The following is a 27,697-nucleotide window of genomic DNA, read 5'->3' on the forward strand; positions in this document are numbered from 1 at the left end:
AGGGCGTTCGACTCCCTGAGCTGGACGTATTTATTTGCCCTCCTGGGCCTCTTGAACCTGGGTCCCCGATTCTTGGCATATATACTGTTCCTTTACACGGAACTGACGGCAGCGGTGCGCGTGGGCGGTGGGATCTCCCGTTCTTTTGCTATCCAGCGAGGGACTAGGCAGGGGTGCCCCCTCTCCCCGTACCTCTTTGCACTCGCAATGGAACCCCTTGCGGCATGGGTGCAGATCGATGCCCAATTGAGGGGTTTTCAGTGGTCGACTGGTGTGGCGGATAGGATAGCCCTATTCGCCGACGACATGCTATTTTTTCTCACCGACTTGGATCGTTCGGGGCCTCGCATTCTTCGGATCTTACAAATCTTTGGAGGGACCTCGGGTCTCTATATGAACCCCGGAAAGTCCACCCTCTGGACTCTGGGGGGCCTGCAACCAATTGGTGAGTGGGCCGACGGGATTCAGGTGGCCGTAGATGGAGTGAAATATCTGGGGGTATACCTCACGGAGGATTCGTCCACAGCCCTGGAGCGCAATATTACCACAGTATGGGAACGCACACGGGAAGATCTCAAGGCATGGGCCAGGATGCCGCTCTCCATTTAGGGCAGATCTGCCATTTTTAAGATGGTCGCGCTTCCGCACTTACTGTATCAACTACAGAATCATCCAGCGTTGGTTCCACAATCTTGGTTCCGGCGCCTGAACGCGGCATTGAGTGGCTTTCTGTGGGAGGGGGGCGCAGTGCGGGTTGCGTTGCGGACTTGCTTCCGCTCCACATATACAGGAGGCCTTGCCACATCGGATGTTCTGTCATATTATCAGGCATCCCACCCCCTAGTACTGAACGACTGGTGGTACGCGGACAGGGGAGATCCTGCTTATGCAGTGGAGCGAACCCTAATGGGCTCTGCCTCCCTACACACGCTTCTATACTCGGCAACACTTCGGAGATCCCTACCATCCGTCACGCAGGTGGTCTTTCAGATCTGGCGGCAGGCCCTGCGTAGGGTGGGCTGGTGGAATGTCCTAACCCTAGAGACCCCATTGTGGCAGAATGGAAGATTACCTTAGCTATCGGCCCTAGTGGGCTTCCGCGGTTGGGACGCGATAGGCATCTCCACCTTGGGCGATGTCATGTCTGGGGGTGTGCTCAAGTCCTTTGCCACGCTGCGGGAGGAGTTCAAAATGCCACACGCCCAATTTTACAAATACCTCCAATTCCGACATGCTCTGACCCCATATCTTCAGGGAGTGGAAGACTTACCAGAATTTAGTCCTATCGAGGCCAAAGTTTTCATGGGAGAACTGCCAGACAAAAAGATATCCCCCATATATCAAACCCTAGTACGCCACAGCGCCTCAGACATTGCCCATCTCAGGACCCAGTGGGAGCGGGATGTTGGGGAGCTAGACGAGGAGGATTGGTTGGAGGCACTGGAGGGGCCCAGGGGAGCGGCCATCTCCACGCGCTTGCGACTGATACAATTCAGGTACCTTCGTCGTACATACTACACTAGACAGCGCTTGTGGAGAGCAGGATTGATTGAATGCCCGAATTGTCTTAGGTGCAGCACAGAGGTGGGGACGCTGCTGCACACAGTGTGGGACTGCAGGGTTCTCCAGCGGTTCTGGGATGGAGTATTTCGTTGTTTGAATGAGGTCCTGGCCTGGGAACTGCAGAAAGACCCTAAACTAGCTCTTCTTCACGTGCTGGCTGGAGTGGGGGGCAACCGGTATTAGCGCCATTTACTACTGTTGGGGCGGACCTTGGCCAAAAGGGACATTGCGATCTTGGAAGGCACCCCGTGCCCCTTCCCTCATAGCTTGGCAGAATGGAATGGACTTTTGTATGGGCCTGGAGCAGCCAGTATATGTAGCAAGGGGGTGCCCGCTCAAGCATTATAGAATATGGAAGCGGTGGGCGGACTATCGGGGCCTGGACCTGGACCCGCCCCCGGAGGAAGTGGTCTTACAGCTCACCTAACAGCCAGATAGCCTGTAATATGGGCGGACATTGTTGCACGATTAGCACGGCACGGACGGAGTAGGCAGCGGCGCGCGCGGGAGGGAGGGGGAAGGCGGGAGTTGAGGGTCGGTGGGGAAGGGAGGGGGGGGTTGCGTAACAATGCATTTATTTGTTTGTTAATTCTTCTGCTTAATCGCCAATGAAAATGCTTGCATGTCAATGTCCTTGATAACTTGTTCTAGTGATTGTCTCTGGATGTCAGAGAATTATTTGATATGTTCCTACCATGCAATCAATAAAATCTGTTTAAAAAACAAAACAAAAAACAAGTGCATAGAATATGACCCCACCAGCAGTAAACGTTTTCACTCTGTGAGAACTTTCATTTGCGCTTCATTATTGGAGAAGCATTTGCTATTTAGTTTCTTTAGAACTGAAACAACCAAACTACAAAACCTATCAACTGAATTAAAAAGCACGTAATTAAATAGATGCCTGCAGGCTTACACAATGTTTCGTTACAATCCACCCTTAAAGGCTAATTTGCTTTAACATTTGCATTTCATAATAAATAAATGAGACCTATTGCCTTTGTCAGACGTTTTCATGATAAACCGATTAGACAGAATTTAAAATAATTTTCTCCAATGAACCAACGAGGTCTATAGCTTTTTTCATTGGCTTGACAAGAGAACCAACTCAGACCCAATGCTTTCTGCATAAGCTTTTCCACATGACAAACATCAAGTATACTGTAATAAAAATATAAATATGTACAAAATTACACTTGTCAAAACAATATAAAATTCCCTTAATAGGAGCGAACAAAGATAATCAGTACAAATCTTCTAGCATCAAGGTTTGAGTGGATCGTCACTACCAAAATCCTTGCCTACAATAATCTATGAGATTTCATTTAACAAAAAACCCGCCTGCAAGCTTTATCACAGTGTAACAAAAATCCAACCATCAAAGTCTCCTGTCTTAAACACATGCTTTTCATAAATAGTAAGTCAGGCCTCCAGGCTTTGTCTTAATTATTCATTATAGCAGATCAAATCTATGGAATCTGTATCACTTTTCCCAATAAACCAAGGAGGTCTATAGTTCTTACAATTAGCTTGACACCCTAACAAACATAGGCCGGTGTTGCTAATCTGGCTGGCTACCTTCAGCCAGCCAATCTACTTTTAGGGCACTTTGCAACATTCACAGAGCCATCCAGGGTAAACACACATGGTAGGTACTAGTGAAATTCAAGCAATACTCCCAGAACATTATGCCAAGATTAGTACCTTAATTCATTGTCTATTCCTGTAAGAAAAAGAATACTGGTGGAAAAACATTTTCACTACAGGTGGCAACACGTTCAACAATTTTCAAGCCCAGACACAAATTATGCAAGATCATTTAAAGTTCAGAATTTTGAGATGCAAAACAAGCAACCCCATGACATTCAAAAAGAAAAACACTCTAGAGCAGAAAAGAAGACTGCCCATCTGGGCCTAAAACTCCCAGATAAACAACATGTGAAGTCGACCATAGCTGGTTGTATTCAATGCAGGGTGGGTAATAGGCATAGCCAATAGTCCCAGGAACTTACCACAAGTAGATTTCACCTAGCCCTGCTGTAATCAGTGCAGGCTGGATGACAATGTATCAAGGATCACCACAAAGAATAGAGTGGTTCTTGTAATTGGTAGAGGCTGGGTGGCAGTTATACTATCAGCGCCATCCTGAGAAGACACATCGAGCCCAGTTGGTTATTGCCTGAAGCGACTAGAAATTGGAGAGAACACAATGGAGAGTGCTGCAATAAACCAACATCCATCGAAATCTTTAGTAATCACAAAAAATTGAACCTGGGACCTGAGAAGTAAACTAAAACAGTGAGCTAATACAACCCGCCTTATCCCACAAATATAATTCCTACATCACACCACCAAGCACTGCAACCCAAACATAAGATCATCAATTTGGTCACTCACGCATAACATCAAAACACTCAGCAAATATAACACATGACCAACAAAGCACTTCCAGATGGTGCAGTGTGCTAAATACCTGATACTGTGCTCAACACTCCACATCAGGGTATGAAGTGCTATACAATAATATCTCAGTTCAGCAAAACAGATTTTAGTTTTAATTTCTCATGAAAATGAACAAAACTGTTCATTGGCAACAAAACAATGGCAAAGCTAAAAGGTTCACTAAGGGCTTTCAAAGGAGAGACATATTAGCTTTGCCAATAGTCATTTATATAGATGATGTTTCATATGGACCCTGAATGCCACATATAAGCAAAAGTCAGCTACGTGTTTGCGCTTTAGTCGTTTTATATGGGGATAGCATGGGTTTGTGGGGGGAAGGACATTCTAAATAGTTTGAGGGTTAGGAGGAGGAAACGTAAGTAGTAGTTAATGCCGGTAGCCCATTCTGTTGCTGAAAATCTTGAGTGGCCAATGAGACTGATCATACTGGAGAGGAAAAGGACATTAATGCGGAAAACATAGGTCTTTCTCAGAGTCGAACTAAACCAGTAACAAACCAAACTATCCAGTAAATAGCACTTGATAAAATAAGGTTATCTCCAGTGGGTTGACTTCTAAAATTAGCATTCTTATCATTTCTGTCTGGGTCCCTGGATGACTGTCAAAGGCTTTATAACACCTTGTATTCTCATTTTATACCAGCGCCCTGGCGCGCCTAAAGTGCACACAAAAGTATGACTTGTAGAAATTTTCTGGTCTTTTCAAATCAAAGATGATGGTAGAGTTGAAATGATTCAAGAAGATAAAACCCTGGAAACGTTTACCTATTTGTGCAGAACTTTTCAATTTACGAACACTGATTGAAAAATATGCGTACAAGGAAAAGCTATTTGAAATAAACAGTTGTGAACAATGTGCTGACTCACAGCGGCTTAGTACAGGTAAAACCAAGAGGAAAGATCTGGGCAAAAAAAAAAAAAAAATGTCCATGCCAAATCTTTCAAGGTGATCCGAACGTAAAATCAAAACAAAAACAACAAAAAAACTCGAAGCTCAATGGAAATGTGGTCATAGTCATAGCGAAAGTATGCATGCACTGTTCTTTCACTGCTGGAAACGTTCCCATTACAGCGATTTAGAAATCCCCTGTGCGGCTGAATAGCTTTCTGTAATCTTGGACAGTTTCGGTCAACGTTTGGCATCAATAATGGTTCAACCCACATATTAGGAACAAAACAAAATGCTACACTGAAAATACGGTTATATTGAAGTCGGCACCTTCGCCAAGGTGAACAGTCAATGGGGACGAGGAAGAACACTAACCACAAACGTCAGAAAAACAAAAATGTAGTCACCACATATAAACGTTTCAAAATAATTAACATACTGTCGCAAACAAATAAATCTGGAAAATAACAGCCAGGTGGAGGGAAGGGCTGTAGGTTACAAGAAAAGGCGCTGTACAGTTTACAGCAGCAGTGGTGTACTGGCACCTGTTGCTAAATTTCTATTATGCTGAAACATTCGTAGCACTCACACGATAGAGAGAGTGTCTTCGCTCCTGAACAAAAATACTTTAAACAAACATTTGCAAAGCAATAGGTCCCGCATTTGCAAGAATTACAGCTATTGGCGTTGTAAATGGTAATGTCTTTTACCCCTGTGTTTTGTTTGAAGTGATGTGGATGTATGTGGTGTGGAGTGGAATTATGTGGGCTGGATTGGAATCATTTGTGGAATTGTGTGAGGTTTTATTGTGTGGTGTGTAGTGTGTTTGTGCAGTGGGATTATGTGGCATGGTGAATAGATGGGGATGAGAGCTGCAGAGAATAGACAGAAAGGAAGATAAAGAAGGATAGGTAGTTTGTGCATGAAGTAGTGAATGACCTCCAGACAGAGGAACAGGAAGCGTGCGAGAAAGAGAAACAAGTGGACAGCTGGCCACAGCTGCTTAAAGTGGGAAGGTTTGTGGATTCAGAAGACACACGAAGAAGAGGAGGAGAGTGTGGCTTTGAGGGACTGGAACCTTGAAAAGGCACGGAAAATATATTGTGCTAAAAAACCTGAGGTGTACCCCATGAGAGAGGAGGGAAGAGGGCATGAGAGAGAGTGATAGAAGGGCGTGAGAGATGGTACAAGAGAGAGATGGATGTCTAGAGGGGCCCCCGGAGAGGGGGTGGCGAGAGGTGGACTAGTGCACAGCGCAAGAAGGTACCAGAAGGTAGCATGTGTGAGCAGATATTATAAAGAGGAGATAGGGAGTATGAGGGAGGAATGAGAGGGGACAGCGGAATTGCAAAATTAAAGGGGGATAAAGGGAGAGTTGGGATGAGATGAGAGTGGCATCAGGTGTGTTGTGGAGAGATAACAGGGTCGGTGGAAGTGAGAGGGAGAGATGGATTGTATTGGAATGGTTTGTTGTGGAATTGTGTGGCGTGGAGTTGTGTAGTGGAAATATGTGGCATGGTGTGCTGTAAAATTATGTGGATAGTAATTAAACAGTATGTAAGTAAGTGTAATGGGATTTTGTAGTGCAGTGGTGCTGAGTTTTACTGAGGTGGTGGTGTGCTTGTGCAGATGTGGTGCAGAGTGATACTGAGGTGGTGCTGCGCTAATTTTGAAGTGGTACTGCGTTGATTAGGAGTTGCTGCTGAGGCGGTGCTGCACAGGTCCTGAGGTGGAGTTGTGCTGATGCTGTGATGGGGTTGTGTCAGTGCTAAGTTGGTGCTGCTTTGGTGGTGCATTGATGCAGAGGTAATGCTGTGCTGAGGAGATGCTAAGCTGGTGCGCGGATGCTGGGGTGGTGCTCAGGTGGTGCTGTGCTGGTGTGTTTTGGTGATGCTTAAAGTACACACTTAATTATGCACTGCAAACCTAAGGTTTGTGTTTAGAGGAGCTGAAGGCAGGAAAGGTGGTACTGCTGCAGAGTTAAGATGTTTTTTTACCCTCAGGGACAGGGCAAAAATAGAGAGCTTGAAAGAGATCAGTCTCAGCACCTGCTGTTTTGAACTTAGTGCCCTTGGCTGATAGTCCCAAAACATTTCCCCAAAGTAACAACCTCCATGTGAATTAACCCATCAGCAAGAAATACACACCTGACCACTTAACCTTGAGAAAGTCATTGTACTTACCTGTTACAGACGAAACACGCGTTGGCTGTTCTTGATTGGATATGTGTTGGAAGAACAATAAAAGTAACATCATTTATTGAAGCTGCGTGGACTGTTCATCTCATCCTCTGGAACCTTTGGATGCCTTGCATTGGATAAAAGGAGTTTGGAAATTGCTCATTTACTCATTTCTGATATTGGTCCTTGATGATTTTGTTGTAATTGGAACCTACTATACTTATATATGGGTGTGCTGCATTAGCTGACTTGTTTGTGAATTTTCCAGTGGATTGTTTCTTCAATCTGCTTCCAGCACATTTTAGGTCTAGCGAGACTTAATGATAGAGTGAGTTTCACTAGCGAGGTTAAGCCCCGCTCAGGGCCGGACTGGGAACCAAAACAGGCCCTGGCAAAGTGCTGGGCCGGCCCCCCACCCCCCTGGGGGTTGGACGTGCCACTGAGCTCTTTGCCGTGGCCGTTTTCGGCCGATTTGGTTACAGGGCCGATTTTGCAGCTATGCTGCAAAAACGGCCCTGTAACAAAAACGGCCCCCAGGGGCCCCAAACCGGCCTCCACCCGTGCGGCGCACCGGGGAATTGCCCGGTGCCCGCTATGGCCAGTCTGGGCCTGGCCCCGCCCCTCTTTTCCATTGGCCGCGTCACTGTTCATGCTAAACGGTGGCCAGCCATTGGAAAAGAGGTGTTAGTGACGTACTTCTTTCTCTTTTAGCCCATCCTTTTTAGACTGGGTTCCCTGACTTCCTTCTGCTGTAAAAGATGTGTTATCTTTATGGGGCCTGCCCCATAAAGATTAGAAACCTTTTACAGCAGAAGGAAGTCGGGGGAAGAGAAAAGTCTACGTCAGACAACCGCTTTCTCCACCCCTGTCCTTGTGTGATAGTGTTCTGATATCGTGGAGGCTTAGTGTGCTCTTTCTGCTGGTTACACCCCTGGCTTGTGTCTCACAGTATGAGGTGTGCGATAGTGTTCTGGTGAGGTGGCTACGTGTGCTCTTTCTGCTTTGGACAGTGTCTGCATCAGCTAGGATTGGGCTGTGATACGGTGGGGCTTAGGGTGTGTGATTTCATACATAATATGGTACTTTTTTTGTTATTTTCGATGTGCTGGGACACTGCCTCTGGGGTTTGTCGTTGGTATTTTAAACGGTGTGGGCTCGGAATAGGGAAGTTGCTCTTTCTATCCCTGATACAGGGGGGCTTTGAGTTAGTAGTGTACTGTTTTTGTTTTGTGACGTGTTTATCGCTCTAAATACGGGGTGTGTTGTTTTACAGCGTGGGAGAGGATGTTAGTGTAAGTCTGGGGTGTGCTGGTGGTATTTTTGATATGGTGTGGGCTTGATCACAGTTTTTTCGATCTGGTTTGTGCTGTTTTAATTCTTAGTGGGGGTTGCCTCGGAGTGGAGGGTCAAGACTCCAGGCCCCCCACTTCCAGCCCCATAGCTCGGAGCGGGAGAGGGCACTGAGAGTGACAGTCAGTAATAGAGCTTTTGATTCCGGCTCTCCTAGGCCAGGCGGCCTAGCCACGCTGACGCCGGCTCACGGACGTCACAGCCTGCAGCCAAACTCACCATGAAATGAACTTTTAGCAACATTTCTCCCCTCTGTGGTCGGCGCAGGGAACACATGGGGAGAATCCCTGTAATGCACTCTTCACTCTATTTATTTACCTTTAGCCCTAACTCCATGAAATCGTTATGTATTTGTGAAATGAAGTGACAAACACAGGCGCACACGCAATCTTGTATTTTAAGGTGTGCCAATTTTAATACAAGGGATGACGTGAATGTGTATTGAACGGTTTAACGTAGAACTCCGATAATAATTAAATTGCACAAGACAAGCCCATAAATCCACAGAGAAAGGGGGCAGAGTGATAGCAATGAATAAACAGACATGTCGGTTGACTGTCTCGGGAGACAGTGGCATGCAAAGAGAGACACACACAGACACCCCCCTCCCCCCCCCCCCCACACACACACACACTGCACATTCTTTGCATGCGGCAGACAGAGGTCTCTGCCCTGGCAGGGACTGAGATAACAGTGAGATTCGTGTTGAGCGCCAGCTAAGGAGAGGGAGCTATAGAGCCATAGGGGCACGAAAGACACCACTCAACTGCAGCATACATCCAGAGACATGTCGGGCTCAAACGGAGTTCATCTTCTACAGCAAGCTTCCAGGGAGGGGGCTGGGTGTGTGAGTACAGTGTCCAGGCGAGATCCCACTGTCAATCAGGGTACTTGTAAAGTACGCTACTTACCCGCGAGGGTCTCAAGGCGCTGAGGGGAGGGGGTGCCGCTACTGCTCGAAGAGCCAGGTCTTGAGGAGTCTTCTAAAGGCGAGTAGATCTTGAGTCTGCTGTAGGTGGGTAGGGAGGGTGTTCCAGGTCTTGGTGGCGAGGTAGAAGAGGGATCTGCCGCCGGAGGTTGTTCATTGGATCCGGGGGGGGGGGGGGGGGGGGGGGGGGGGGGGGAGGGGGGGACATCGGCGAGGGCGAGGCTGGCGGAGCGGACCTGGCGGGTCGGGTGTAGAAGTTGAGTCTGCTGTTCAGTTAGGCTGGTCCGGTGTTGTAGAGTGCTTTGTGTGCAAGGGTGAGGAAGATGCGGCGGGGGACGTTGACGATCAGTCAGGCGGAGGCGTTTTGGATGCGTTGTAGTCGTCGTAGGTGTTTGGCTGGGATTCCTGCGTAGAGTGCATTGCCATAGTCCAGTCTGCTTCTGACGAGGGCCTGTGTCACTGTTCTTCTTGTTTCGGTCGGGATCCACTTGTAGATCCTGTGGAGCAGGAGGAGGGTATTGAAGCAGGAGGAGAGGGCGTTGACCTGTTTAGACATGGAGAGGGATGAGTCGAGGATGAATCCTAGGTTGCGTGCATGGTTGGTGGGTGTGGGTGCTGCTCCCAGTGTGGTCGGCCACCAGGAGTCGTCCCAGGCTGAGGTGGTGGGTCCGAGGATGAGTACCTCCGTCTTGTCCGAGTTTAGCTTCAGACGGCTGTTCTGCATCCAGTCGGCGATGGCCTTCATTCCCTCGTAGAGGTTGGTTTTGGCGGTGTGCAGGTCCTTGGTGAGGGAGAGGATGAGCTGGGTGTCGTCGGCGTAGGAGATGATGTTGGGGACGTGTTGGCGGGCCACTTGTGCAAGGGGGGCCATGTAGATGTTAAACAGCGTCGGACTGAGGGATGAGCCCTAGGGGACGCCGCAGGTGATGTCGGTGGCCTTGGATCGGAAGGGCGGGAGGCGGACCCTCTGGGTTCTGCCGGAGAAGAAGGATGTGGTCCAGTCCAGGGCCTTCTCTTGGATTCCGGCTTCTAGGAGGAGTGTCTTTAGAGTGCGATGGCAGACCGTGTCGAAGGTGGCAGACAGGTCCAGGAGGATGAGGGCTGATGTTTCGCCGTTGGCGGCGATGAAGGCTGTCTCGCTGCTGTGGTTTCGTCTGAACCCAGACTGGGACGGGTCCAAGATCTTGTTGTCTTCCAGGTGGCGGGCCAGTTGTATGTTGACAATTTTCTCAATGACCTGCGCAGGGAACGGGAGCAGGGAGATGGGCCAGAAGTTCTTGAGGTCCTTGGGGTCCGCCATGGGCTTCTTGAGGAGGGAGCTGATTTCGGCGTGTTTCCAGCTTTCCGGTAATGTCGCTGTTTCGAAGGAGATGTTGATGACCTTCCGTAGTTGGGGTGCGATGGCAGCATCTACTTTGTTGAATACGTGGTGTGGGCACGGGTCTGACGGAGATCCAGAGTGAATGGAGTTCACGACCTTGCGTGTCTCGTTGACGTTGGACCAAGAGGTCAGGTCGTTGGCGCTGGTGGTGTTCACAGGGGAGGTGGGGTCTGGCGTAGTCGGGGTGGTCATGATGTTGAAGCTGTCATGTATGTCACAGATCTTGCGGTGGAAGAAGATGGCCAGTGAGTTGCACAGTTCTTGTGAGGGCGGTATGTCGTTGGGGTTGGAGAGTTGCTTTACGATGCTGAAAAGATCTTTGCCTTCGTGTGCGTTGTTATCCAGGCGGTCTATGAAGGAGGATAATCTGACGAGGTGGTGATGTCTGCGGGTGGCGTCCTTGTGGGCTGCGTGGTTGTCAGGAGTGCGTTTGTGGAGCCATATCTTCAGCAGTTTCCGGCAGGCGCGTTTGCAGGTCTGCAGCTCGTCAGAGAACCAAGTGGCTCTCTTGCTGGCATGGTTGTTGGAGGGTTTCTTGAGTGGGGTGAGGGTGTTGGCGCAGTCGTCGATCCACTGTCTGAGGTTGCGGGGCTGCGGCGTCTGGGTTGGTTGGGTCGGTGGGTGGGTTCTGGGCGAGGGTGGTGATAAGCTGGTCTTCGGTGACTTTGCTCCAGCAGCGGCGAGGCAGCTGTTGGGTGCGGTGGTGCGTGGTTGGTTTGTTGAAGGTGAAATGGATGCACCAGTGGTCGGTCCAGTGGAGTTCGGTGGTGTGGTCGAAGGCGACGTGGGCGCCTGTGGAGAAGATGGGGTCCAGTGTGTGGCCAGCGGCGTGGGTGGGTACGGTGACGAGTTATCTGAGGCTGTCGATCAGGGTGGCGCAGTTGGCATCATTGTTGTTCTCGAGGTGGAAATTCAGGTCCCCGTGGAGGATGTAGTCTGTGGAGGAGAGTGCGTGGGTTCTGGCTAGGTCGGCGATGGAGTCGCTGAATTGTGCTTGGGTCCGGGTGGTCTGTAGATGAGTGTTCCTCGGAGGGTGGTGGTGGGGTCGGTGTGGATCCGGAAGTGCAGGTGTTCGGCGGTGTTAAGGGTGTCGTCTGCATGGGTGGCGACCTTGACCGTGGACTTGTGGACAATGGTTATTCCTCCTCTGATTCCGTTGGCGCGATCCCTGCGGGTGATCTTGTAGCCATCCGGGATGGCTATGGCGATGTCGGGCGCAGAGGAGTCGTTCCACCAGGTCTCGGTCAGGAAGGCCACGTCTGGGGCGGAGGTGTCGAGCAGATCCCAGAGCTCGACGGCGTGTTTGCGAGCGGAACAGGTGTTGAGAAGTATGCAGCGGAGGTGTTTGGGTCCGGTCCTTGGAGGTTTGGTGGTTCTGTCGCAGGTGAAGCTGCAGGTGTTGCAGGTGAAAGGTCCGCGAGTCCGTTTCGGTGTGGCTTGGAAGCAGGTGTGTTTCGGCCGGCGTGGAGTGCTTGGAGGTGCTGGCGTTGTAGCGGAGTCTCGTGTGGCGTTCGCAGGGTCCAGGGGTTTCTAGCGCTGGGCGCAGTTCAGGCACGGACGGGCGCAGACGGGCTTGCCTTTGGCGCGCCAGCGGCGCGCTCGCTGCGTGTGACCGCTGCGCGGCCTCCATAAGAGGTGGGAAGAGAGGGAGGAGCAGCTGGGAGCGGGGTGGACAATGGGTGTCAGGGGGGCGGGGCCGCAGGGACGCAACGGCAGGAACAAGGGAGCGGGAGACGGCGGCGGCAGGAGCAACGAGGCAGCTTGCGGCTGTGTGGTGGCGTGGGGAGCAACCTACCTGCGAGCAGGGTCAAAGGTCGCTCCTACGCCACTGCGCAGCCCCCTTAAGAGGTAGAAAGGGAGGGAGGAGCAGCTGGGAGGCGGGAGCGGGGTGGGCAATGAGTGTCAGGGGCGGGGACGCAGGGATGCAGCGGCGGGAATGAGGGAGCGGGAGACGGCGGCGGCAGGAGGAACGAGGCAGCTGGCGGCTGTGTGGTGGCGTGGGGAGCGGCCTGCCTGCGAGCAGGGTCAAAGGTTGCTCCTACACCACTGCGCAGCCCCCTTAAGAGGTAGAAAGGGAGGGAGGAGCAGCTGGGAGGCGGGAGCGGGGTGGCCAATGGGTGTCAGTGGGGCCGGGCAGCAGGGACGCAGCAGCGAGAACAAGGGAGCGGTTACCCGCACAGGCTTGTTCGGGAATCATACAAGAGAGCTCGATATTTTGATCGCCAATCTATTCTACGAGATAAGGACACTAAACAAAACGAACAGCTAGTTTTGGTCACAAGACATTCTTTATTGAATGAAAAGATCCGACAAATCATCTATTCCAACTGGAATTTACTCAATGTGAACAAATCTAAAGTTGACCAAATACCTAAACCAGTCATTGCCTACAAAAGAAATAAAAACATAAAAGATTTAGTAGTTAGATCAGGAATGCCAATGAAACCTAACTCAATACAAAGAAGTATAACCAGTACTAACCCTGTCGTAGGCAATTATAAATGCGGCACTTGTAAGGTTTATCCACAAGCAATTGAAAGAAAAGATCTCAGTTTCAACAGCATCACAATTGTTTGCAAAACAATGACGAATTGCAAAACCCAGAACGTAGCATATTTAATACTATGTCCATGTCAGAAAGGCTATGTGGGTGAAACTTCCAGACCCATCAACAAAAGAATAACGGAACACAAATCTGCTATCCGTACCAAGAAAATCAATGCCCCTTTGGTCGCACATTTTTTGGAATATGAACACACACCTGAGGACCTTAGGTGGTGTATTCTGGAAAACATACAACCCAGACCTGGATTATGCCCTGAAAAGATTCGTAAAAAGCGAGAGGTATATTGGATCTTCTCTCTCAATACAGCAAATATGGGGCTCAACTCTGAAATCCCATGGGAGCAAGCGATTATATGATGTATCTACTCTTGAGGTATTTTCGACATCATCTCTAGCATGACCAGATGTTACCCACGAATATATAAACACTGAACATACACTTTATGTAATTGTCCTGTAGAATCACCATATGGTATCTGCGGGTACATATACACTATATATATATATGTCACCACAACATACACGATTGCCATATGCCTGGTACCCGATTACTAATATGTGATTTGCTTTACTGTGTATGTGCATTCATACAAGATTTTATTTATCAATTTATCGCTTCTGCCGATAAATGGCTATTACTCCCGATTAGCTTTAATCTGTTAAACTACGATCCTATGTTCACTGAATTACACGTTTATAAAATACAGTATATATATCTTTTTTCTCTTTTCTTTTTTCATTCGGTTGTGCTAGAAGAGGATTCCTGCCCCGATCAGTTCCTTCATTTGCAATTCTCTTTAGGCTTGAACTAACATACCATCGAGGTAGCCTATCTTCTTTTTACTTGCTTACATCATTAAGCAGTCCCACCTAAACGAACTACAAACGTTAACCTATTGGTTCACGGACTGACTCGCTGACGCATGATACATGGAACTAGCGCTTCGTGTCTTGTTATGAACTACGAGTGGATGTTCATTGGTTCATGTGACCAATCAAGACACACCCCCGTGGAAACACTTTCTCTTTTGCCTTTTACCGCGCCTTTTGGCAATCAATTACACCGGTTCCTATTCATCTTTCAAATATGCGCGCTATATATAGCTCCACCCCTTTTACATTTGTTTCCCTCGACGCGTCGACACAGGTATCCAGAACCCCCGGTGAAGCCTCTCGCTCGACCTCTCATCGGTAAGTCCGAATCGACTAAAACCCGGCTAGCTTTTCTCCCCCTTTTTTAATAACAGCTGGCCCTAATTGTAATTATGCCCTTTCCAATATAGTTATTTGGCGTGAAGTGTCTCCATTATCGTGATGCATCCCAACGCCCATTTCTCTCTTAGGTATGTAATCTTCTTTAATACACCTATCCATTACCTGCACAAACTTAAACTAATGAGATTTTAATAGAACACTTACTATTTCTTAGGTAAAGAGATGGCAAACAGAGAACACTATATATTAATTAATATCCACAACTCTGCTATAGCGGCTGACATATATCAGGTATGCTATATATATCTCATTAGAGCAGCAGATGTTTTTCCCTTTACTTTCCATCAAAGGCATATACCTTTTAGATTTGGATTTATCATTCCTTTTCCTTTTTTAATACTCAGTCAGTTACCGCCCAAGACTCGTTCTACACACAAGCTTGACGTTTAGTACTACTTCACCCTGGGTTAATCATCGCGTCCTATATCCAGTTATTCACGAAGGCAACAAGAATAACGAATAAGGTACATATTTCTAGATGTTAGGCTTTCTACCTCCTTTTGATAATTTCCTGTTACAATCAGTCAATACCTATTTTTTTATATCTTTTCTTATGTCACAGTGTTGCATAACTATGGCAAATTTTCCAATACCTCCAATGGAACTATCATCCTAAAAATAACAAATAATCCAAGTTGGAATAATAAGGTAATGAAAATGTTAAATGCGACCTATATGATTTCTCACATGGTTCATCCGCTTTAATTAATTCAAATCAAAATATATATTTTGTGACTACTAAAAGAGTTTATAGCCTACGTATTAATGAACAGTGAAGGACTACTAAAACAGTTTATAACCTACCGTATTAATGAGCAGTTAAGAACATTTCCTAAATTAGTCACTAATATTTAGTTGCCTATGAACACCAAAAACATGATCCACATTAGCTTGTTACATAAAAACTGTCTTTTTTTACATCTAGCGAGGTACAGATAATCACCCTGCCTTCCTGACCAGCAAGAGAATTTCCTTTAAATAAGAGTAAACCTTCTGTCGTTGAGAGTAAATTTAATCAGTTTGCCTCTAATCCTTTGACTAGGAGAATCTACTATTAGTTTTCCCTTACCTCATAAGGTATACTTAACTTCTACCTTTAATCCATTTTTTTCAACCTACTTTTAACAATATAAATTTAGCAATCTGCTAAGTTTCCTTTTTTCTTTTTTCCTTACTATTCCCCTTTCTTTTGCCTTTACTACTTAATTCACTAACCTCCTCACTTATTCGGTTCTTCAATAGTTCACTTGGATTGTTCTGTCAAATATATCTAGATATACATATAGTGGACTATAAAAACAGACCTTGATTACAAATGTCTCAGAGAATATATATCAATGGACTATAAAAACAGATCTGGAATATAAAAGTCTCAAATAGAATATATCAGTTGTACTTGAATATCAAGCAAATAATTTTTTCAATGTATATAAATCAATTTGTCTGCTTGGAAGATGTAACTGCTCAGAGTTAAAAGACCTTATGACAAGCATTGGTTTCAAATATGTCTGTAGAATATGTTAATGTATATCACTTAGACCTAGACCCAAGTCAGAATTGTATAAACATTATAAAAAAAAAGTCTATGCAAGTGTATGTGACATGATTTTTATATGTTTTGCAGTGTTATGTTTCGGTCTTAAAGAAAATGACGGACTCCTGAAGAAGGCAAATGCCGAAACGCGCGTAGAGTTTCCACCCACGGCTTTGCTTACTCCACTAGCCCGACCTACCATCATAGTCATTTGTATTCTGTTTATGTTTTTTTGTATGTTAAATTCCCTAATTCACATTTCCTCCATCACGTGTTTTGAATATGTGTCAATAATTTTTTGTGTTCACAAAATGTATGTTAGTGATGTTTTAAATACTTATATGTATCTTTTAGAAATAAGATTCTTATAAAAACAAATAAAGAAAATATTTAAATAAACCACAATACTATTTTGAATATAATTATTGGGTTTTGTTCTATCAATTTGTTCTATATGTCACATGAATTAGCTAATTTGTCTCCTTGGGTTTTTTGGCTTAAATTACTAAGCGCACTACCATATGTTCTTCTAAAATATTGTCCATTTTACTCCCTACCGGTAGTGCATGCATTAGCAGTAGGGGTCCCCCTTTTTTCTAAACTATAGAAAGGGAGGGAGGAGCAGCTGGGAGGCAGGAGCGGGTGGCCAATGAGTGTCAGGGGCGGGGCCGCAGGGACGCAGCGGCGGGAATGAGGCAACGGGAGACGGCGGCGGCAGGAGGAACGAGGCAGCTGGCGGCTGTGTGGTGGCGTGGGGAGCGGCCTGCCTGCGAGCAGGGTCAAAGGTTGCTCCTACACCACTGCGCAGCCCCCTTAAGAGGTAGAAAGGGAGGGAGGAGCAGCTGGGAGGCGGGAGCGGGGTGGCCAATGGGTGTCAGTGGGGCCGGGCCGCAGGGACGCAGCAGCGGGAACAAGGGAGCGGGAGACGACAGCGGCAGGAGCAACGAGGCTGTTGGCGGCTGTGTGGTGGCGTGGGGAGCAACCTGCCTGCGAGCAGGTCCGGCATGCATCTTGAGAGGGATGTGGTCTTGGTTTCAGATTATTTCTAAAGTGTACCACACCTCCTCACTGCCCCCCTCAGTGCACAATACCTCCTTACTGCCTCCTCAATGCACAATACCTCCTCACTGAACACTCAACGCACAATACCTCCTCACTGTCCCCCTCAGTGCACAATACCTCCTCACTGAACCCTCAACGCAAAATACTTCCTCACTGCCCCTCTCTGCGCAAATGCCTCCTTACTGTCCCTATCAGTGCACAATACATTCCTGCATTTGCAAGATTAAGCTATTGGCATTGTAAATAACAATGCCATTTATTTATCTGTTTTCAAAACCAACACATAAATAAAAATGTCCTTTACAATGCCAGAAGCTCAAACTTTTGCAAAGGAGAGACCGTTGCATTTTACATGCTTGTTGGTAGAAAGTGCTTACAGCTCACCTAGCACCCCGCTGTACTCACAGCCACTGTATACATATCACGCCATTTACTTAATTTTCAGATACTTGCTTCTCCTTTGTTGATGTACGGTCCTTTCCCATGTTGGGAACACTACTACCTCCTTGTATTTTTTTTAAACCAATTAATGTCCAAGTAATCCAGTTAATCCATTTCTTTAGTACAGTTTACACACAGAGACAGCGCAACTTCAAGTGCCCATCTAGGCCTTATACATCAGCAAGTTAGAATTCACGTCTTATCCACCATCTAGTTATTAACACAATACATTTTGGGCTGATTACCCTTCGTCAGGGGTAGCTGTGGTATGGAAAAAAGTCAATCAGCAGTCATGCATAATTGTACAAGACACTAACTGAACTAAACCATCGACGTGCAGTGTATAAAATAAATCCATCAACACCAACATGCCACTAATAATTACACCTTAACAACTTGTGCCTTTACCAAAGAATCACAAGTTATGTTTTAAACCTAAACCGCATTAAAAAATTCAAAGGTGAAATATACATACTTTAACCCCATGTAAACAATAAACCCCATGCTGAATCCCACCATGTGCATAACCCAATTGTGCATCAAATAAACATAGACCAAAGAAACAAACAAGGGCAAAGTAAAAATAGATAAACTTACGGTGATCCCAAACTTTTGCATCTTTCATAGCCATAATCGGCAGCATAGCCACATATTTGTAATCACAAGGAAGCCAACAGAATTGGGCTCCAGACTCCCTGGTTGTACATAAACCCATTCTCATTTGCGCAGGTGAATCTATCCATTTAAACACCCCATGCAGTTTAACAACTCGTGATTGTGAAGGCTAATCCTGAACAAATATGAAATAAATACGGATACAAACAACCACTGCACAACCTAGCGTGCTCACATGCAACTACGTGCCATCTTAAACCACGTGTATGCCTCAAAAGACGTGCAAAAAATATGGATGGCAAAAGGGGGCAATGTAATCTCATAGCGACTGGATACCTTTGTGTGAATTAAAGATTACAAGTACCAGAAGGCTTTGGGCACAGAACAGGACTATTGAAGTCTGGGCAACCAGGAGTTATGTGGTAATGTTTGCCCTGGCTGATCACTAGCTTATTTGGGCACCCGTAAGAACCATTAGAGGTTGTAAATTTCGAACTCCCGATTCTTAGACTTAGGATCCATAGATATGAGCCTCAGCAAATGACTTTACCTATGCTTCGGTTCCTGGCTTTCGATTGTGTGTGTGAGCCTCAGCAAATGACTGTACCAAAATATGGAAAAACCAGATCTCTGTACTGGGGTGAATGTATGACATTGTTCTGCATTCTGTCCATCAACTGTGGTTTTTGCATTTGTCACCCCGAGTGGGAGGGGTATGCTCAGACGTGAGTCCCATGCTCTCCACACCACTGGATTAAAGCAAGCCGGGCTGAAGACGGCTGGAATGCCAGAAACCGGTCCCCGGAAGCTTGTTTCCGGTCCAGGGAAGGCATGGCTTGGCAGTTCGGGCTGGACTGTTCCCATGAGGCACAGGGTCAGACTGATTTGCATATGGCCATGTCTGAACTGGGGTGGTGTGGAGTGCAAACAAACGATGGATTTAGGCCCAGATCTCTGTACTGGGGTGAATGTATGACATTGTTCTGCACTCTGTCCATCAACTGTGGTTTTTGCATTTGTCACCCCGAGTGGGATGGGTATGCTCAGACGTGAGTCCCATGCTCTCCACACCACTAGATTCAAGCAAGCCGGGCTGAAGACGGCTGGAATGCCAGAAACTGGTCCCCGGAAGCTTGTTTCCGGTCCAGGGAAGGCATGGCTTGGCAGTTGGGGCTGGACTGTTCCCATGAGGCACAGGGTCAGACTGATTTGCATATGGCCATGTCTGAACTGGGGTGGTGTGGAGTGCAAAAAAACGATGGATTTAGGCCCAGATCTCTGTACTGGGGTAAATGTATGACGTTGTTCTGCATTCTGTCCATCAACTGTGGTTTTTGCATGTACCAATATATGCCCCGGTTTCTTACGGGTTTTTAGCTTAGACTCACACCCAAAAGGTACAGTTAGAAGGCAAGAGTGAGGAATGAGGAATGAACGTTAGTTTACTTACTGCTCCTCAAAGTCTTCGTTATTTACCCAGCTCTTCAAAGATACCTTAGCGAGTGTTGTCTCAGATACGAGTAAGGTACTCGAAGCAGTCTTGCCTTTCTTGGAAGCAGTTCTAACCAGATGGGGCATTCCAGGAGCAGGGGAGCTTACCAACCCTGGCCTGGGCGAACAGTCTAGTGGTTTGACAGGTGTGTGCAATACGTGACACTCCCAGTTCCCTATGACTCTACTTATCCATGAGCCAATAGAGACACTCAAAACAAGCCTTTACAAAGCCAAAAGGGTTGGCGTTAGTGCAGTGCATGCTTAGAGACACCAAAGAGAGACACGTACCAGCACAGAAAGAGCATTCACACATTAACAACGGAGTGGAAAGGGCAGTCGGGTAAAATGTAACCGAAGTGGAATAAATAGTACCTGCATCAGCGGAGGGGCACTATTCAAGTCAAATTAATCTGTACATGAGCGATGCACTGCAGCTAGGAACGGAAGAGACTTATTAGGTGCCCGAACAAATTAGGAGGCAGCAAAGAGGAGCAACGTTGGAGTCAACCTATCGTGAGTAAGTAGTGGGCGGGATCACAGTCCTTTTAGTAAACACAACAGGCCTTGCAGACAGCGCATGTGCGTTGACGCTCAACCTAAAAACTGACACTCTTGGGCCCCAATGTTGCACTATTTAACACTGAGTTCTGTGTGTTCAGACCACATAAAAAGACCTGCTTTGAAGCCACCCACTGGGTTCCCAGTCAAGGAAACAGCGACTTTAAAATCTTATGTCTCGCCCATACACATATACATAGACGATAACCAGATTGTTTAGCTAAACCGTTCATCCTTCCTTATTTATCCAGCAGATTGAGATCTGCAAAATCACAATTTACTATTCATTCAGTTACAAGAAAATTGGAGCTAGGTCCCTTCATGTGCATTGGTCGACACTGTAGAACAGTGTCTCAATGCATCTAAAGCTGGAAACTCACATTCTCAGATTCAGGTCGTAAAATAAAACCTATTCAGACAGGCTTGTGCTGGCCGAATAGGTAAGACTGACATTCCCTCATGCCAGTCTGTGTCTTGACCCTGCCCCGACTGCTATTCAGAGGGTTAAACCAACTCTGCCCACAAGATGTTGATTTTAAAAGTATCAAATCTTTTGAAGCTTCAGGATCTTGTTATCAGCATACATCTTTATGGGTCCCAGTTGTTAACTGTCTACATCAGTTGTTCTATCATCAGTCCAATGTATCAAACTGAAAGCACCCTGGTATGTAGCAGTTTAGAAATAAAACAAAATAAATTAAATACATAAATAAGGCAGTTTCCAGGAACGTGTATCCTGCAAACTAACAAGACTGACTATAATCCCCTTCACTGCAGTTAGTCAACAAGGAAAATAATGAAAATGTAGTTCAGAGAAGAATTACTAGATTCAACAAAGTCTAACAATAGATACCTTTCTGTCAAGGATGGATATGACAAAAAATATAAGCGAGGGGTCCGAAAACACCAAAGGGAAGGGACACCAGGAGTAAACACGGAAAGCAGAAGATCCCCTTGGGTTCTCTTTTTTTATGCACACTTCACACATATACTATTATCAATCATACCACACTCTAATAGCACCAATTAGAACACAAGAATACAATGTCACAAGGTCATAAATCTTTTTATTAATCTATGTTGAAACACTAAAATCATTGGAAATTACCACAGTGGTTCTATGAAGTTACTCACAATCCCACCAAGGATAAACTTTCATTTCTTAGGCAATCCCACCGAGGATAAAAACTTTGATTTCTTAGGCAGAGTGTAGAATCAAGCTTTTTTTTTTAGATATATAACTTCTACAAGATCAACATGATAAAAAATGATATTCACATGTATAGAAATAACACTCATAAAATAAGTTTAAAAAAAAAAGTTTTTGTCTTTTTTTAAACACATACAAAAAGTTTAATTAGATAGAGAAAACAGTAAAGTAGATCTTCAGCAAGTAGGACTGGCACCTCACCAATACAGATGTTCTTTAAAACGAGTAAAAAAATGTAAAAAATTGTATGCAAAACAATTCATTTGGTGGAAAAAACTGTAGAAGGGCTCAAGGTGCTGTTCGGGCAAGGTATACTAAAAACAAAGGTCTCAAAAATATACAACGAGAAAGAATCAATACAGGACGAACAAATGCATTTTTCAAATCCTGCACACCATATTTACATAGGTTACATATATTGTCCATAGACCTGTTAAAGCTTTTAAAAGCAGAATATTTAAGCACAGTAGCGTTCAATAACGTTTAACCATGATCAAAATTCCAAGTCAAATATTGTAGTGGTTTTCTCGAGAAGGTGGAATTAGTTATCACATCAAGTTTACCTTTTTACCACAGTATTAAGAGTCTAAAAGTAAGCTTAATTTACTAGAAAGATACTTAAGAAAAGATTTAACTGAGTTTCTAACCAATTACGGAATCATTCCATGGTTAACTCAAAAAAGCTTAATGTGAAAAGGAAACTCCTTTAAAACACAGACTTTTCTTTTTTCATTTCAAAAATGTCTATGCATATGAAATTTCTCAATTAGTTCACATCACTACGAAAGGCACAGATTGTACTATTTGGCAAATTTAAGTGTGACCGCTATTGGCATCTGGGATACAAGCACCCATGGATAGTGAAGATAAACGTTTAGCTTGAACTCAACATAAAGACCTAACTTGTCAATCTCTGCTTGACAGAAAGAGGAACATTAGGAAAGCTTGCAAGAGCTCCCATTATAAAGTTTGGTGCTCTGTTTATAGCGGTTGTTAAAAAACACAAAACCGTGAAAAAAAAACGTCCTTACTAAAATATAACATGTAGCCTACGTTTTGTATGAAGAAAACGAATAAAGAACTTTTAAAGCCCTACTGAACGGATTCTAAAAACGTCATTTGTTTATTATTGTTTCTTGTGGAGAGTGCTAAACCATTGTGTTGTGTTGCAAAATTTGGGGTATATACCTTAGAAAGCCTAGGGGTATGTGGCTTCAGGTTCTTGGCACCCAGATCTTTTGAATACATGAGACCAATCTTTAGATAAGTGCAGTCACTATTGCCTTGTACCCTGGATGTTCTATTGTCATTATTCATAAAATAATACCTGTATCGATGTGGAATCCCTATAAGCAGGACCACTGGAATTATGCAATTGTGATGACATGGTTGATTTTTGCATAATTATAGATTTTCCGCGTTTGTCACATAATCCATCATCTGCTGCATAATCTGCAGATTTTAACAAAAAACCATTTTTGTTTCTAGCTCAAACTGTTCAAAAATGCGATGACAAGGGTTGCCACACAGTGGAGGGCCTTTGAAAAGATGGATTGGTCACTTTTCAGTTGCTTTTTTTATATGTTTGAGTGCTAAATTAGTACTAATTTAATGCGACCCAGGAAGTGTTACCAAGTATAAAAATAATGAAGTAATATTACAAAATGTGCCTCATTATGCCGCATAATATGCCTTTTCTTGACGCATAATTTACTCAGTCCTGCCGCATAATTTGGCCCAGTCCTGCTGCATAATTCCAGTGGCCCTGTTTATAAGCAATACTGTGGATAAACATTCTAGGGCTTAGAAGGCTGCTTAAAAAAAAATAAGAAACTAAAAATGTATTGCCATTTCTTTCTTCTCTTTCCATCCACACCCATGTTTGCCATGGATATCAAAAACAAGCCTCCTAATATGTTTGGCATATGTCAGAAAACCACAGATGATTATGTTAATAGCAGATGGAGGAGAAGGTAGAGAGAGGCCTAATCAATACAGAGGGCATAGCCAGGGGCATCTTAGGGTTTTTAGGGAACGGGCCAAACACATTTTGGGGGCGACTATTTTGAACAGTTTTTAATTTTTTATTGAATGTTTGCTCTTTCATGCCCTCTTTGCACAGGCGCACTGGTCTAAATTCTAAATGTGTTTACATCTAATTTTCATGGATAGCGACATGTGTTTTCAATATTATAACAGGAGTAGCTCACTAGCATTACTGCAAATCTCCGAGACACCCTCCCATTTCTCATAAGGGAGGCTCCGTTTTGATCTAAAAAACATTTTTTTTAAATGGTTGGTGCATGAAACAAAAAACGTTTCTCTGCCAAATGTCTGTAAGAGACCCATGTTAAGCATAAATTAAAGGGAAACAGTATTTCAAACAAACAATAGGTTTAAGAATTATGCAAGGTCATGAGGGCAAGACTCTCCACAGAGCAGAGCTGGCTTTCAGGTGGCCCCCTGAAAGGCTGGGGCCCTGGGTAAAAGCCCACTTTGCCCATGACTTAAAACTTCTCTGAGCATAAATACTTGGCTCAAATTGTTCAAGTATGATTATTCTTATTTTGATGAGAGCCTCAAAAATAGACTCTTGTAGGGCTGTCAGTGACCCAGTAAAGAAAGAGTGTCAGGAAACAAACAGGCACTGTCAAAGCCAATAGCTCTCACTTATGCGAGACGTACTTATGCCTCCTCGGCCTTTCACATTGTGGGTGGATCTGCTGGCTGCAGCCCCACCCGCAATGTAAAAGGATTGTGTACATCATTGCCACGCACAATATGGCAGGCACCATGTGCTGTCTGCAGTTTAGTGCCTTGCAATGAGGAGGGGTACCATAGGTGCACCCCCCACAACATCCTGGGGGCCCGCAACGGGCCCCAATATCAAAGACCGCATGCCTTTCCATAAAAGGACAATTTCCACATACATCATAATATGAATGGCGGTGTCTTGCAGACAACCATATTGTGTCCCTTTTCCTCCAGGTCGAGAATTCGACCAGTCGGAAAAGCGGCAGACGGTCTTTCCGTCCGCGCGGTGCACCCCGCCATACTATTATGGCTGACAGATCGGTGGCGATCCGCCCGCCATCGTATTTGGCCCCTAGATTTTTGGCCTTGTTTCAAATTCCTTCACGTTTATAGTAAATGTTAAAGTGTTTTACTGTACATTTTGCTTCTTTATTTATAAACACTGTATTAATCTGATAATAGTATCCAAGCAGTTGCAGACCCTCTGACTAGGCTTCGCGGACCCAGAGTGGCCATAGACTATAGGTCAAGGAACCACTGAATTCATATTATTTTAAACAGAAATAAAAACTCCAACTTCCCCACATTAATTTGGCACCAACTGCCATGTTGCTTTCTCCAGTGCCTAGAAGACGATCACACAGTCACCTTAAAAGGAAGACAATTTGGGATGAACGAACGTAAACAATGGTTGTTATTTTTTAAGGCACTGCCTCACATTCGAATTTTTTGTATTGGGATAGCAAGAAGTAGTTCATTGCTGTATTTAGGATTACACAAGTGTTCACATGTAATGGACTTCGTGTATGTTTTGTAATTAAAGTTCGTGACAGATATTGGACACGATTTTAATAAACTAACGAAACGCAAGCGGACGACTACTTGTGCTTACCATAATTGCTCCACGGAGATTTCCGGGAAGATCGATGTTAATAAAATTATGTAGACTGGAGACATCTTATGTCTGTTGTAGCTGCCTTAAGTTTATTTCTACACCCTTACCTTCCACAGTGGGGTATTTCCTGGAATGAACTTAACAGTGAAGAATTGCGCAAAAAGTGTCACTCGGAAATGTTACATGTATTAAGCCGAGTGACAACCAACCTTGCCACTCGTGATCATTAAAGGCCACCAGGCAGGCGAATACTGCAGGGAGTGGGTAGGGGGGTGGCACTGCAGGGAGTGGGTAAGGGGGTGGCACTGCAGGGAGTGGGTAAGGGGGTGGCATTGCATGGACTAGGTAAGGGGGTGGCACTGCAGGGAGTGGGTAAGGGGGTGGCACTGCAGCCCCCACTGCGGTGGGCAATTTCACTCAGCAGCAGAGTTTCACTCACCGCTTTCGTTGCGGCCTCGGGAAAGGCTGTGGGACCAGGGGACGGGGTCCTGGTGGGAGGCGCAGGGGTCTACTTCAGCCCTACACCCACAGGGCACTTGCAGCAGCGGCGTAGGGTGGGGCGTAGGCCGGAGCAGACAGTCGCTAAGCACGGAAACAGGGGGAGGGAGGAACGTAGAAGGCAGCAGGAGATGACGCGACAATGTTGGCGTACAGGCCGGGTGGCGATCCGCAACAGAAGTTGCTATGAAGCGGAATCCGGTTGCCCCACCTCACGCAGAGATGCTGGCTCCAGGTGACTGGCAGGGATAATTACCCAGTACAGTCAGCATCTCTGGGCTGACATCATAGATCCCGCCCACTTCCGAAAGGCAGGAAGGCAGCTACAGTTCGACTTTCACACACTCGTCTCCACAAGCAGAGACCAGTGTTGTCAAATTTGGAAACGCCCCTCCAGCCCAAAGTCAACCAAAAGTAGCCCAATTGTTGTAATAGGGGCACTGTGACACAACCAAGGAATTAAGCGTAATATTGCTGGGACATTACAGAGAGTTAGTGCACAGACGACCCTAAAGCTGGTATATACATGCCGACGTTTCGAAGGAGGAAAAAAGTGAAAAAAATCTGAGGAATTTATTTTCCCCGTTTACTAACATCAACATAAAGTACATTTTCAGCGATCGACAACTAAAAGAAAGCAATTTTTCGGCTTAAAAATCGCGAGTCTTCCGCATGAGTCAGGTATTGTGTCATGATATGTGGAAGTAGTCACGGCCACCCGACCCTTAAACAGTTTTTTAACTTAACAAGTGGAGATAATGTGACCATGCAGGCCAGAGCTGCCGACTTTGGAGGTAGGGAACTAAGTTTGTGTTAGAAGTAAATAACAGGAACCAAGCAGTTGTAAACACAAGTGTAGGTTTAATCATAAACAGCCCCACACCTGAAGCGGTGCGTGGGTAAGGAAGGTTAACTCTCCTATGGCAGTTAGGCAGTTGGACCGGGACAGTAGGGAAGGTGGAACGTTGGGGAACCAATTGGAGAGGGTATGGTGACAAAGTGTGCTCTCGCGCAGGAGAGGTGACAGGGGGCAGAAGGAAGTACATAACCAAGATATAAAACATCTTCCTCTCTTGAGAGTTTTGACTGAAAACAATATTCTGTGGTATAACAAACAGTTGTGTGAGTTAAACTATGAACCCTTAGTCAAACACAAAGTCTTCATAACGTTTCGGCTTACGAATGGCTCTCCCAAACCTTCCCGTGACAAAGTGAGGATCAGGAACACTTTCGGTGTCGGAGTGAGGATCATTACTGGTTCTGCCAAACCTACCACTGAAGCTATGACTGTCAGACATGGTTTCAGAATCAGAGTGTGAGTCGCCATAACATCCCTGCCTTTGTATCGGGGTGTGAGGACTGACATCAACAGACTGGTCTGATGAGTGACAATCAGCAAAGTCAGTGACAGGTGGGAGATCATGTGAAGTCTCATTACTGGGCTTGCAACTATGTTCAGAACTGGTCTTATCATAATCAACCCATAGATCTTTGCAATACACATTGGGATGCATTTGACTTGGTACATTGCCTCCATGATGACATGTGGCCAATCTACTCATGTGCCACACTTTCCCATCGCTGAGCCTAGCGGAGTTGTTATAAAGTTCATCGATGCGAAGAGGAGAGGTGAATCTGATTTCTCCTTTCCTTTTTTTTTTCTAAACGAACCTTCACAAGATCCCCTACCTTGAATGAGTGTTCTTTTGCACTATGTTTAGAGTCATACCATTCTTTGTAGTATTTTTTCGCCTTGATAATGTTGTTCCTAATGACATCTGGTGACCATTCAAGTTGTTTAGAAACAGGCATCCATCCTTGGTCAATGCTCAGAGGCTGTCTACTTCTCATGAGAAACAAAGGGTGCATTGCGGGTGCTGGTACAAGGGGAAATTCTGAAGGCCCAGATGAGTTTGAACACTTCTTCCCAGTTAAGGTTAGCATTTCTTGACAATTGTATGTGTCCCTTCAGGACACGGTTGAAGCATTCAGTAAAGCCATTACCTTCTGGATGGTATAATGAAGTAGTGTGGTGGGTGATAC

General features: G+C 45.6%; 1 protein-coding gene across 1 annotated transcript in view; it reads right to left on the reverse strand.

The window, feature by feature from the left end:
- Positions 1-25,808, reverse strand: part of RNF19A (ring finger protein 19A, RBR E3 ubiquitin protein ligase) — a 461,423-nt gene extending 435,615 nt beyond the window's left edge. The window contains exon 1 of the mRNA XM_086966057.1: positions 25,596-25,808. The gene's annotated coding sequence lies outside the window, so the exon portion shown is untranslated. The remainder of the gene's footprint in view (positions 1-25,595) is intronic.
- Positions 25,809-27,697: the final 1,889 nt, after the last annotated feature.

The sequence above is a fragment of the Lissotriton vulgaris genome, chromosome 4_1 (genome assembly GCF_964263255.1).
Source record: "Lissotriton vulgaris chromosome 4_1, aLisVul1.2, whole genome shotgun sequence".
NCBI classification, from domain to species: Eukaryota; Metazoa; Chordata; class Amphibia; order Caudata; family Salamandridae; genus Lissotriton; species Lissotriton vulgaris.